Raw genomic sequence first — 12,697 nt, forward strand, 5'->3', positions numbered from 1 at the left:
TCTCTTCGATTCATAAACTTTGGATCTGATCTTCCTTTCATCTCCGGGTGACTAAGAGAGAATTTAGGCCTAGCGTGCATCCGATTCGGTCAACAATAAGGTACAGAGCAGATTGATTAAATGGGCTTGAAGTTCCATTATCGTTTGGTTGAAGATCTCTACTAGGTTTAGTGCACTTTGGTAGTTGCGAATGTTGTCGTAATCGAATGTCTTTCTCATTCGACATTCTCTTTTACCAAGCACTCATACTCGCCAGGGTTGATGAGACAGTTCGTGAGCTAATTGGGTTTCAAGATTGCGTATACGCAAAAATAGCTCGCTTTCGACTTTCTCCTCGGCGTTTTATGCCCGGTTCTGGTTCAAGAAAGGGCCTGATCTCTTTAATTGGAGCACATTGATGCCGAAGGAGTCTTCAGAACCGATGGGAGAGGCTATGATGAGTTCAGGCTATTGAAATAGCATGGCTGATACCACAAAGAAAGGGTATCTAAGTCACACTAGTGGAATAGCTTTTTCATAATAATTATCTCGATATATGTTACCAAAAACCTGCTTGATGACTGATAAGGTAAAGGGGTTTCAAAAGACAAAAGAATGAAAATTGTATGTGTGATAGAAAAGAAGATCTTCTTTTTTTTTTTTCAGTGTGCGCGGTTCGCCTGCCTTCCTGACCACGGATAGGCTATGGGGCTTTGCACTTCGGCCCCTGAGAATACCACATCAAGGTGACAGGATTCGAACCTATGGCTCTCTGAAACTTCTTCATCGGTTATTTGGGCGCATCTTTCTTAAAAAGATTGTGACGACAGATGATCTATGTGACGACAGCGGACAACATGCTTGCCTTCTTGACCACGGATAAACTATGGGGCTTTGCACTTCGGCCCCTTTGAATACCACATCAAGGTGACAGGATTCGAACCTATGGCTCTCTGAAACTTCTTCATAAACTATGGGGCTTTGCACTTCGGCCCCTTTGAATACCACATCAAGGTGACAGGATTCGAACCTATGGCTCTCTGAAACTTCTTCATTGATTATTTGGGTGCATCTTCCTTAAAGGGATTGTGACAACAGATGACCTATTTGACGACTGCAGATAACATAATGAAAAGTTCCTAGAAAGAATACAATAGAACAATTTGTGTAATGCTCTTTTTGAAGTCTGGCTCGAGACGATCTTTATTCTACCAAGAATATGTTTCATTCTCTATTCTCATCTTCTCCCTTTGAATACCACATCAAGGTGACAGGATTCGAACCTATGGCTCTCTGAAACTTCTTCATCGATTATTTGGGTGCATCTTTCTTAAAGGGATTGTGACAACAGATGACCTATTTGACGACTGCAGATAACATAATGAAAAGTTCCTAGAAAGAATACAATAGAACAATTTGTGTAATGCTCTTTTTGAAGTCTGGCTCGAGACAGATGACCTATTTGACGACTGCAGATAACATAATGAAAAGTTCCTAGAAAGAATACAATAGAACAATTTGTGTAATGCTCTTTTTGAAGTCTGGCTCGAGACAGATGACCTATTTGACGACTGCAGATAACATAATGAAAAGTTCCTAGAAAGAATACAATAGAACAATTTGTGTAATGCTCTTTTTGAAGTCTGGCTCGAGACGATCTTTATTCTACCAAGAATATGTTTCATTCTCTATTCTCATCTTCTCGGTTCAATGTTTGAAAACCACATTTTAAATCATATTATCTTGCATAATTCATTTTGATATAATATTGTTGAGGGCATTTTGAGAATCAAACTTGAGACCTCTCACACCCAAAACGACAATCATACCACTTAGACCACATTCCTTTTGGTTAGGCACCATTGATAACTATTTTATAAATTTTTTTTTCCTTTCAAAATTATGCTTTTTTTTCTTTTTTGGAGGGGCATTCCGAGAATTGAACTCGACACATCTTGCACCCAAAGCAAGAATCATACCACTAGACCAAAGCCTTTACTATGGACTATATATTAAGTTGTTTATGGAATGTATCGTCATTATTTCATTTATTTTCTTTGTTAATGAAATCCATGAGCAATTATTATTATATCTTCTAGATCTAGACCGCTGTTAAATTGATCTAGAACCGCTGTTAAATTATTTACATAGGGTTAGACCGCTGTTAAATTATTTACATAGGATAGGGTTAGACCGCTGTTAAATTATTTACATAGGGTTTGCGATAATTACTGTAGAGAGAGAAGAAAAAACAATAGAAGTTAATTACTGTAGAGGGAGAAGAAAAAACAATAGAAGTTAATTACTGTAGAGGGAGAAGAAAAAACAATAGAAGTTAATTACTGTAGAGGGAGAAGAAAAAACAATAGAAGTTAATTACTGTAGAGAGAGAAGAAAAAACAATAGAAGTTAATTACTGTAGACGGAGAAGAAAAAACAATAGAAGTTAATTACTGTAGACGGAGAAGAAAAAACAATAGAAGTTAATTACTGTAGACGGAGAAGAAAAAACAATAGAAGTTAATTACTGTAGAGAGACAAGAAAAAACAATAGAAGTTAATTACTGCAGGGAGAAGAAAAAACAATAAAACTTAATGAGTTTGAATACTAACCTTTTGTAGTTCAAACTCCTTTTTCCTCACGAACCGATTTCGAACCACCATTAGTGTCTTGTCCACTATCCTCCGGCCTTAGAACGGGATTGACACTCAAAATTCCACTCAAATGTTTGGGATTATGTGGCAAGCTTGCATGTTTGAGTTAACCTAATTTTGACACTCAAAATTCCACTCAAACTTGTGGGGTTTATTTGGCAAGCATGCAAGTTTGGTTAAACCAAATTTTGACACCTCAAAATTTCACTCAAACTTGTGGATTTTTCCATTAAATGAAGTCAACATTTTGACTTTCTTCATTTTAATTCGACAATTAATTTGAATAATTAATTTCAAATTAAAGTAACATTAAATGATTAATTAAACTATTTAATTAATATTTAATATTAATTCAAATGCCAATCCCAATCAATTCCGGCACATAATTGATTAAGATATTTAAATAATCTCAAATTCTCTCTTTTTGTTTAATTCGTAAATAAAACAAAAATGTAGTTAAATATATCGTGTATATGTAGCGCATATTCCCTAATTTGAATTCGAACACTTCGAACTCACTCGTCACACTGTTCTATGGTTTAGTCCGATATGAGCTAGCAGAGGGACCTAATGGACCTATAGATCATGGGCTCCAACGATCCAAGATTAACCGGTTAAACTCATTAACCTGGTTCACCAACATTCGTTAACTACTAGGACACTCCACTATAGCCTAGTAATTGCACTCCCCTCACTATAGATATATTTCTATCCATTTGATATAACCATGATTAGTAAGTCGATCCTTCACAGGTTGTTCGTAACTAGAGCTAGGTCAATTTACCATTTTACCCCTGAAGTTACTTCTTGTTCCTTATGTCTCACTGATCCTGTAATGAACAATTGGTTTGTGGTCCAACCAGTAAACCGAATCCCTCTCAGACCAATGAGAGGGTGGGGCCCCTTGTTCAAAACCTGGAGTCAGTGCTTAAGGGAACTACCTGTCTTCTATCCCTAAAAGTGTGTAGGAGTGAATTCCATCTTGCACCCCACGTCCCGAGCCATTCACTCAGTCTTACCCCTGAAATGGGAGGCCTATTGAGTCGGCGAACTAGAGCCACTCTCACCTGTGCAAATCTAAGGATAATTTCGAATAAACAGGAGTTCATGATTAGCTCAGGATTAAAACCGAGTTACCTAGGTTATCGAATGAAAAGAAAATCAGTCTCAACAGTAAACGACATTATAAAGTGAGAGTGGTTTTCTTCATGGTCCGATCTTATGCAATACTCATTGCATAGGACGCCCCCACTCACATGTCTTCACATGTACAATTTAGTGAACACATTGGTTATATCATATACAAAAGTGGGCCGCATCCATAGTGTCCCCAAGGTACTCAGCCTTATCCTTATACTATAGATCATTTTGACTATATACTTGAACTTCATCCACTCTTATGTCTCTACATATAGTTCAAGTAATCATACTATAGCCAGAGTGTTCTTAGTTTATTGGATTTAGATTAATGATCGTAAAGTTCACTTTATTCAATAACAATTTTTACTGAATAAACAACAATAATAACTTTATTGAAAATAGAATATGTTTTTGTTTACAAACTATAAGTTTTAGAACACAAGACCCTAAACGTCTCGTCATGAATAATAGTGAAAATGAAAAAAATAACGCTACTCATTAGGTCATAAATAAGGAAATATTGAATAGAAATAAAATAGTAATAACAAATAGTTTCTTTTGGAGATGCGAGGTATCGATCCCCGTATCTCTCACATGCTACATTCCCACGATTTTACATCAAAAAACTCTAAACTTCCCGTCATCAATGATATTGAAAGTGAAAAACTATCCCCGCTCATTATGTCGTAAATAAGGAAAAATTAAAAAAAAAAAACTAATAACTTCCCGTCATCAATGATATTGAAAGTGAAAAACTATCCCCGCTCATTATGTCGTAAATAAGGAAAAATTAAAAAAAAAACTAATATATTTAGTAATCATTTCCTTTGTTGATGCATGGTATCGATCCCAGTACTTCTCACATGGGATGCAAACGCTCTATCATCTAAGCTATATCCTCAAGATTTTTATGTCACAAAATCCTAAACATCTCGTCATCAATAATAGTGAAAATAAAAAAATAACACTATTCATTATGTCATAAATAAGGAAAAATTGTGGAGATGTAGCTTAGATGGTAGAGCGCTCGCTTTGCATGTGAGTTATACGGGGATTGATAACCCGCATCTCCAAAAGAAAGTATTTTTTGTTATTATATTTTTTCATCTTCACAATTATCGATGCCCCGCATCACCAAACCAAACTATTTGTTATTAATATTTTGATATTTTTTTATTTTCACTATTATTGATGATGGGACATTTAGGGTTTTATGATGTAAAAATCATGGGGATGTAGCTCAGATGGTAGAGCGCTCGCTTTGCATGCCGAGAGGTATGGAGATCGATACCCCGCATCTCCAAAATTAAGACTATCTATTATTAATTATATTATTTCTTTTCAATTTTTCTTTATTCATGACATGTTGGGTAGCAATATTTCTTCATTTTCACTATTATTGATGACGGGAAATTTAGGGTTTTATGATGCAAAAATTGTGGGGATGTAGCTCAGATGGTAGAGCGCTTGCTTTGCATGCGAGAGGTACGGGGATCGATACCCCGCATCTCCAAAAGAGATAAATTATTGATGACTTTAGGTAGCAAACTTTTTGGTAGAAACTGAATGATCCCTTTGGCTCGGTCAAGAAAAGGAAAAGGTAGTCGTACTCCTACCTTTTCCATGGGACGATAGGAAGACGGGCTTAGCAGGTTTCTCCAAACGTATAAACAAAAAGAGGAAGCAACCGGTCCTAAAGATTATACCGATACGCATACATTCTCGCATGGAAGAACCTAGCTGAAAAGACGAATCCTCATCCTGAGTCGAGTCCACATTGCCATACGAATCGACATCGGCCAAACCAAGAACTCCTATTTTTTCTTTAACGAAAGCGGATCTAATAGTTTCGATAAAACCAACCTCTTTTAAAGGAGTCACACTGCCTTGATCACCGTGGACATATGCAGCTCCCGCTTTACCTTTGCCTACCGTGAAAAGGAAAGTTCCCTCACGATAGGCCCTCCCAGCTCTCGAACTTCTTTCTATCAATCGAGAGAGGTATAGAATAATACAACAAACCAACAAGACAATAATGGACTCATAAGATGGGCGGTCAGGGAAGCGATTTCATTTGTGTTATCCGCCAAGGAAATGATCAAGGAATTCTCTATACACGGCTGAGAGATGACCGTATTGTTGCACATCATGAATAAAGTACCGTAGGCAAGCGAAGCTTTTGAAAATGAAAGCGTGTAGAACTCAGATCCACTTTCTCTTCGATTCGTAAACTTCGGATCTGATCTTCCTTTAGTCTCCGGGTGACTGAGAGAGAATTTAGGCCTGACGTGCATCCGATTCGGTCAACAATAAGGTACAGAGCGGATTGATTAAATGGGCTTGAAGTTCCATTATCGTTATATCGAAGATCTCTACTAGGTTTAGTGCACTTTGGTAGTTGCAAATGTTGTCGTAATCGAATGTCTTTCTCATTCGACATTCTCTCTTACCAAGCACTCATGCTCGCCAGGGTTGAGGAGACAGTCCGTGAGCTAATTGGGTTTCAAGATTGCGTATACGCGAAAAGAGCTCGCTTTCGACTTTCTCATTCGGCATTTTGTGCCCGGTTCTGGTTCAGGAAAGGGTCTGATCTCTTTCATTAGAACACATTGATGCCGAAGGAGTCTTCGGAACTGGTGGAGAGGCTATGATGACTTTAGGCTATTCAAATAGCATGACTGATACCACAAAGAAAGGGTATCTAAGTCACACTAGTGGAATAACTACGGGGCTTTGCACTTCGGCCCCTGAGAATACCACATCAAGGTGACAGGATTCGAGCCTATGGCTCTCTGAAACTTCGTCATCAGTTATTTGGGTGCATCTTCCTTAAAAGGATTGTGACAACAAATGACCTATTTGACGACAGCGGATAACATAATGAAAAGTTCATAGAAAGAATACAATAGAACAATTTGTATAATACTCTTTTTGAAGTCTGGCTCGAGACGATCTTTATTTTGCCAAGAATATGTTTCATTCTCTATTCTCATATTCTCTAACTTGAGACCTCTCACACCCAAAACGATAATCATACCACTTAGACCAAATGCCTTTTTAGTAGATCTATAATTCTGAGTTGCTAACCAAATGCCTTTTTAGTAGATCTATAATTCTGAGTTGCTAACCAAATGCCTTTTTAGTAGATCTATAATTCTGAGTTGCTAACCAAATGCCTTTTTAGTAGATCTATAATTCTGAGTTGCTAACCAAATGCCTTTTTAGTAGATCTATAATTCTTAGTTGCTAGTCTATTTTTTCTTTCGGAGGGGCATTCAGAGAATTGAACTCGAGACCTCTTGCACTCGAAGAAAAAAGAAAAGTTATTTTCTAGTGTAAGTTTTATAATTCCATTTGAGACATATATCGTGGAGTAGTAAGGTTGCTGTTGAATTTTGCTTTCTCTGCTCTGAGGCTCATCTTTTGAGAAATGAACACAAAAGGCTCATCTTCTGAGAAATAAACATAGGGGCATTCCGAGAATTGAACTCGGGACCTCTCGCACCCTAAGCGAGAATCATACCACTAGACCAAATGCCCTTTTTAAAAAAAATGGAACATTTTTTACTCCTACTCAAAATATTTTTTTCTCTCAAGTTTGAAATCTATTTTTTTGAGCGGTTGTTGGACTATAAAACAAAAAGTTGATGATCTAGTATTTTACTTGTAAGTAAGGCATGTAATATTGAATTGTTCTAATATGCAAGTGTTATCAAATAAACTACAACCCAACAAATGAATCAAACTAATCAGTTTAGGTTGGGTTGGATTTATTCGGCTCAGTTCATCAGTTTGTTTGATTTAATTCTTCTATTTTTCTTTGTATGACAAGCAAATTAAGTTGTATTGAATGTACCATAGTTTGATTTATGACAAACTCATATGAAATATAATTGCATTAATAGTACTAAGAGTTGGAATCTATAAACATTTCATGAACTTAAGTGCAACTCACGCTTCATTAAAGACGAGATAAACTTTAGTTAAGTAACTAGAACTTTAAATTACTTCATGTGGAGCTTCAATTACTCTATGTTAGCTACTATCTTTAGGATTTACTAATTGGACACGAGTTCTTGGATTTAGGGGATTGTTTTATGTAATTTTCAACTACAACTTATGTTTTCAAATTTTTAGGTCATAATTTAGGTAGTGGTTGTATATTATGGATGAACACTAGAGTTTCTATCCCGTTCACCACAACTACTCTAGTTTTTGTTTGAAGGCTATAATTGTCATCTATGTTGTATGGCAATAAAGTTTGTTTAGATGAAATTTTAGTTACAGTTGCATATTTTACTTCTTGCTAGTAAAAAAATTTTTTCTTAGCATAATATGAATTTAGTTGCAGAGTTATTAGGAATAAGATGGAGAAATAAATTTTCTTTAAAATAATAAACAGACACAAGTTCATCTTTGTTGTTGTCTAATTGTGAATTTACAAAAAAACTTAACTAATATGAAATATCAAGAATATATCCTATACGTCATTCAAGATGACAATAAATGGAGTTAAATTGAACGCAGTTTTAGTTTCATGTTTAGTAGGTTCAAGATGAAGCATAATTGTATGAATGATATTAAAGAGAAATTCGTGTTTTATTAGAAGAGACCAACTTCATTTAAGGTACTAGGAGTTTAATCTACTTCCATTGTAATTTCAATCACTCCACAATGATTACAAATTTAGGGTTGGCTAATTGGACATCAATTATCAACTTTAGGTTATAATTTAGGTAATAGCCATTATAATGTTAATGAGCATAAGAGTTACAATTCTTCCATGGACCATATGTGTTATAGTTAAATGAATATATATATATATATTATGTATGTTGAGGTTTGGGTAAAGCACAAAGTAGTAAGGAATACCATTGTCAACTCTAGAGCCGCCCACAACTCATGATGGAGACCGATGCAAAATAGTTTAACATCCTTTGGCATCAAGATACAGGAAAGATGAACGCCGTCAACTTGGAAGCTTTACCTGTCTTAAGAGTCACAATGAGAACTCTAATCAAGCTGGAGTCTTGGACTAGGCAAATTGTTTAGTGATAGTTGAAATGGATGACTTCAACGTCATGTTAGGAATGGACATCCTGCTGAAACACAAAGTCATTTACATGCCCCTAGCAAAATGTCTAGTAGTAATGGAGTCTAACCCGACGATCATTCAGAAAAACATCCAGCAACCAAGAGGGTTGAAAATGATGTCGATACTATAGTTGAAAAAGAATCATAGCCATGATGAATCTATGCTTGCTGCTATTGTTGTAATTGAAAAGGGGAGCTCGAGGGAGCCAACCTCAATAGAAACCTTGTTACCACTACATGAAACAAACCACTGAAGTAACACATGTTCACACAGAAATATCATCTAGATGGATGAAGAGAAGGGTCAGTCGGAAGCGTCAACCACAATAATTTCAAGAAAAATAAAGAGTTCATATAAGTTAAGTTCAGATAAACTTCGAGTTCAAAGCAACAAGAACCAAAAACTTTTGTGAAAATACTATGGACTAGTTAAAGTTATCCATAAGATTATGAAGACATCATATAGAATCCAATTGCTCTTTTGGATGCGGACTAACCTTGTTGTCCACGTTAGTAACTTGAAATGTTATTATTTCGACCAATAAGACATCAAGCAGAAGCAGGTGGTATGACGTCATACAAATAAGAAAAAGTTTCAAGCGAAGAAAGTAGGAAAGACACGAACAGAGAAGACATGAAGACTCAACAAATCGAGAAATGATTTTCAACAGCATCTAGTAGGTTGGAAGAGACTCCTCATTATGAGATCAGCTGGAAGCGCATTGAGAGATCTAAAGTCAGCCTCATCCAATAAATTGTGTGGGGGCAGATGTCACAGTCATGATTGCCCAAGGCGTGTTGCCTATGGTTGCATGTTGCATGTCTCAGCCATTCTTGTAAACGATTTGTTGTCCAAGGCGGTTATTTGGGCAATGTTATTGTTTACCAATCATTTGGGCAACACGCCTTGAGCAATCATGACCGTCACAATTGGCTAAGACATTTGTTGTCCATATGTTATTGTTGTCCAAGAGACTCCTCATTCTGAGGTCATGATTGGCTAAGACATTTAAAGAAGTTTTACCTAGGGCAACTTCTATCACAATCCTCTTCTCGCTCTTTGAAAATTCTTTAAATGTTATTGTTCACTGGTTATTTGGGCGCATCTTTCTTAAAAGAATTGTGACGACAGATGACCTAGGTATGACTTCTATTGGGAGATCAGTGCAATAGAGAATCTGTGTCCCTTTCCTGAAACCTTCAGCGGACAACCTAACAAAGAGTTCCTAGAAAAAATATCATAGAACAATTTGTGTAATGCCTTTGAAGTTAGGCTCGAGGCTTTATAATGCCTTTGAAGTTAGGCTCGAGGCTTTATCTTATCTCCCAAGAATATGGTTCATTCTCTATTCACATAGAAATTTTGCAATAGAAAGTGGTACCCTCATCTTCTATTACAAAACTTTCTCAAGTCCTCATGGAATGATTTGAAAGTGGTACCCTCATCTTCTTTTATAAGACTACCTCGGCCTTCATGGAATTATTATGCTATGTTGATTCTTAGAAGGGAGAAGGAGTAAGAGTAGATGACTGTTTATGGTCCAAGTCCCGAAAAAGTAAGTCTTTATGTCAAGAAAGGAGAGGAATCCTCTTAGTTTCCAAGATTTAAAGAGAATCATACATACACAAATTTCCTTTGTTTGTTTATTTTTGTTGTTTGCTTGCTTCAATTAACATGTTATAAAGACACTGGTAAATTATAATTAAATATAGCTTTTTTTTTTTTTTTCTTTCCAAATATCCATTTGAATTACTTCTTGGTTCAAGGTTTAAAAAACCTATTTCAAATCTTATTATATTGCATGCTTCAATTTGATTAATTGTTGGGGCATTTTGAGAATCAAACTCGAGACATCTTGCACCCGAAGCGAGAATCATACCACTAGACCAAATGCCTGGTAGTGGATCTATCATTTTTAGTTGCTCGTCCATATCTTTTATTCCCCTCAATATTTAAAATTTATCCACATATTTTTGTTCAATTCTAGAAATAGAAATGATATCCATAGAAATACATAATTTTATAATGCAAATAAGAAAAACTCGTGATCAAGTTTTAGATAAAAGTAGCAAACATGTTGAAACTCATAATTTATCCACATATTTTGTTTGGTAATTTTAAACTCATTATTTTTATTTGTTCATTCCACCTAATTTGTAAAAAAAAAATTATACCACTAGACCAAATGCCCTTATAGTGGATCTATCATTTTTAGTTGCTCGTGTGTATATGTTTTTCGCACCTCAATATATGAAATTTATCCACATATTTTTATGCTTTAGAACCTACTATTATTATCATGTTAACTTCACATGGTCTATCACACAGTTGAAGTAGCATTGCCACTAGAGCCCATGCATTCCTTTGGAATAGATATGTTAAAAATTAGGCCCATTTGATAACTATTTTTTTTTTTTTTTTTTAATTTTAAAATTATGTGTTTTATCCTTTTATAATAAAAAAAATAATAAAAGAAAAGAAAAGAAAACATTTGAATTTTAAGCAAAATTTCACACCAAACTAAGTTTTTGAAAAATATTTTTATTTATTTATTTTTCTTTATTTTAGTTTTCCAAACATAGATTCATTTGGAGTGGCTAGTTTTCAAAACTACTTCTTTGCTACAGTTGAACAACGATTAACTTTCTTTAAGTTTATGTAGTTTCTTTTTATTACTATGTTTACTTCTATCTCATGTTACTCCATTTGTATTTACTTCGTTTTATACAAAAGTTCACCGTAATTAATAAATCCATGTGCTTAATACATTCCCTACAAAAATAAACTTGTTTGTATAAGGATAAATTACAATGAATACGCACCAAAGAAATCCAAAAAATAAGTAGAAGGTAGAGATTTTCACTCAAACACATAGTGACAAAGTGTGACTGCATGGCTCACATGCAATTCTACCACAAGAATGGCATGAAACTTGCATAGATGATGCTCGGATTTTGAAGGGAAACTTCTCAACTTGAGAGATCAATTTCATCCCTCACAAATCTGATTTTTACATAATAATTTGTGGGTATTTATAGTCTCCTACAAAAGAAGTTAGTGGCCGGGATTTAATCTCGATCCCCTTAAATCTCAAAAAAAAAAAAAAAAACGAAGTCAAGTTGACAATTCTACCATTACAAACTAACAACTCATGTAATGATGCTTGCAACTTCATTTGCTCGTTCAACTGTGTAAATATTCACTTTTGAAGTTCCAAATGGTCCTTCCTTAATCTAATAAGCTTGTAACACATGAAATAATAGTTGAACCGAGCCTATCAAATTTTGTAGATGAAGAATGAATGCTTGTTGAATCTTCTTGGCCTTGGATCGTGTAATAGGTCCAGTTGGAACATTTGGAACACCGTGATTCTTATCATCTTCCCCCTCTTCAAAAGGATTCGTCCTCGAATCAGAAAATCATCACCTACATCAAAAGGACTCAAGTCAGCAACATTGAAAGTAGAATGTGCTGAAAATTCTCCTGGAAAATCATTTTATATGCATTGTTATTAATTCTTTGAAGGACTTGATAAGGGTCATCCCCTCTTGGATGTAACTTTATCTTCCTTTGAGATGGGAATCACTCCTTGCGAAATTGTATCAAAAGCCAGTTACCGGGTTGAAAAATGATTTCATTCCGTCCTTTGTTAATTCTTGAAGCAACATTGAAATTTTGTTTCTCAATTGTCTCCTTTCCCTCTTTATGCAATGTTTTGATCCCATTTGCCTTACTTGTGGCTGCTTTACTCACAAAAATATTAGAATGAATAGAAATCAAATCAAGACGCGTCAGTGGATTAAATCCGTAAGCAACTTCAAAAAGAGA

At 35.3% G+C, this 12,697-nt stretch overlaps 2 non-coding genes across 2 annotated transcripts; one reads left to right on the plus strand and one right to left on the minus strand.

Moving 5' to 3' along the window:
• The first annotated feature begins 5,214 nt into the window (after positions 1 to 5,214).
• On the plus strand, positions 5,215 to 5,287 carry TRNAA-UGC (transfer RNA alanine (anticodon UGC)). Its single transcript has one exon. It is a non-coding gene; the product is annotated as a tRNA-Ala (tRNA).
• A 1,955-nt stretch (positions 5,288 to 7,242) lies between these two features.
• Positions 7,243 to 7,314, minus strand: TRNAP-AGG (transfer RNA proline (anticodon AGG)). Its single transcript has one exon. It is a non-coding gene; the product is annotated as a tRNA-Pro (tRNA).
• Between the last annotated feature and the right edge of the window lie 5,383 nt (positions 7,315 to 12,697).

This window comes from Cucurbita pepo, chromosome 10 (genome assembly GCF_057944985.1).
Source record: "Cucurbita pepo subsp. pepo isolate OVF chromosome 10, ASM5794498v1, whole genome shotgun sequence".
Classification (NCBI taxonomy): Eukaryota; Viridiplantae; Streptophyta; class Magnoliopsida; order Cucurbitales; family Cucurbitaceae; genus Cucurbita; species Cucurbita pepo.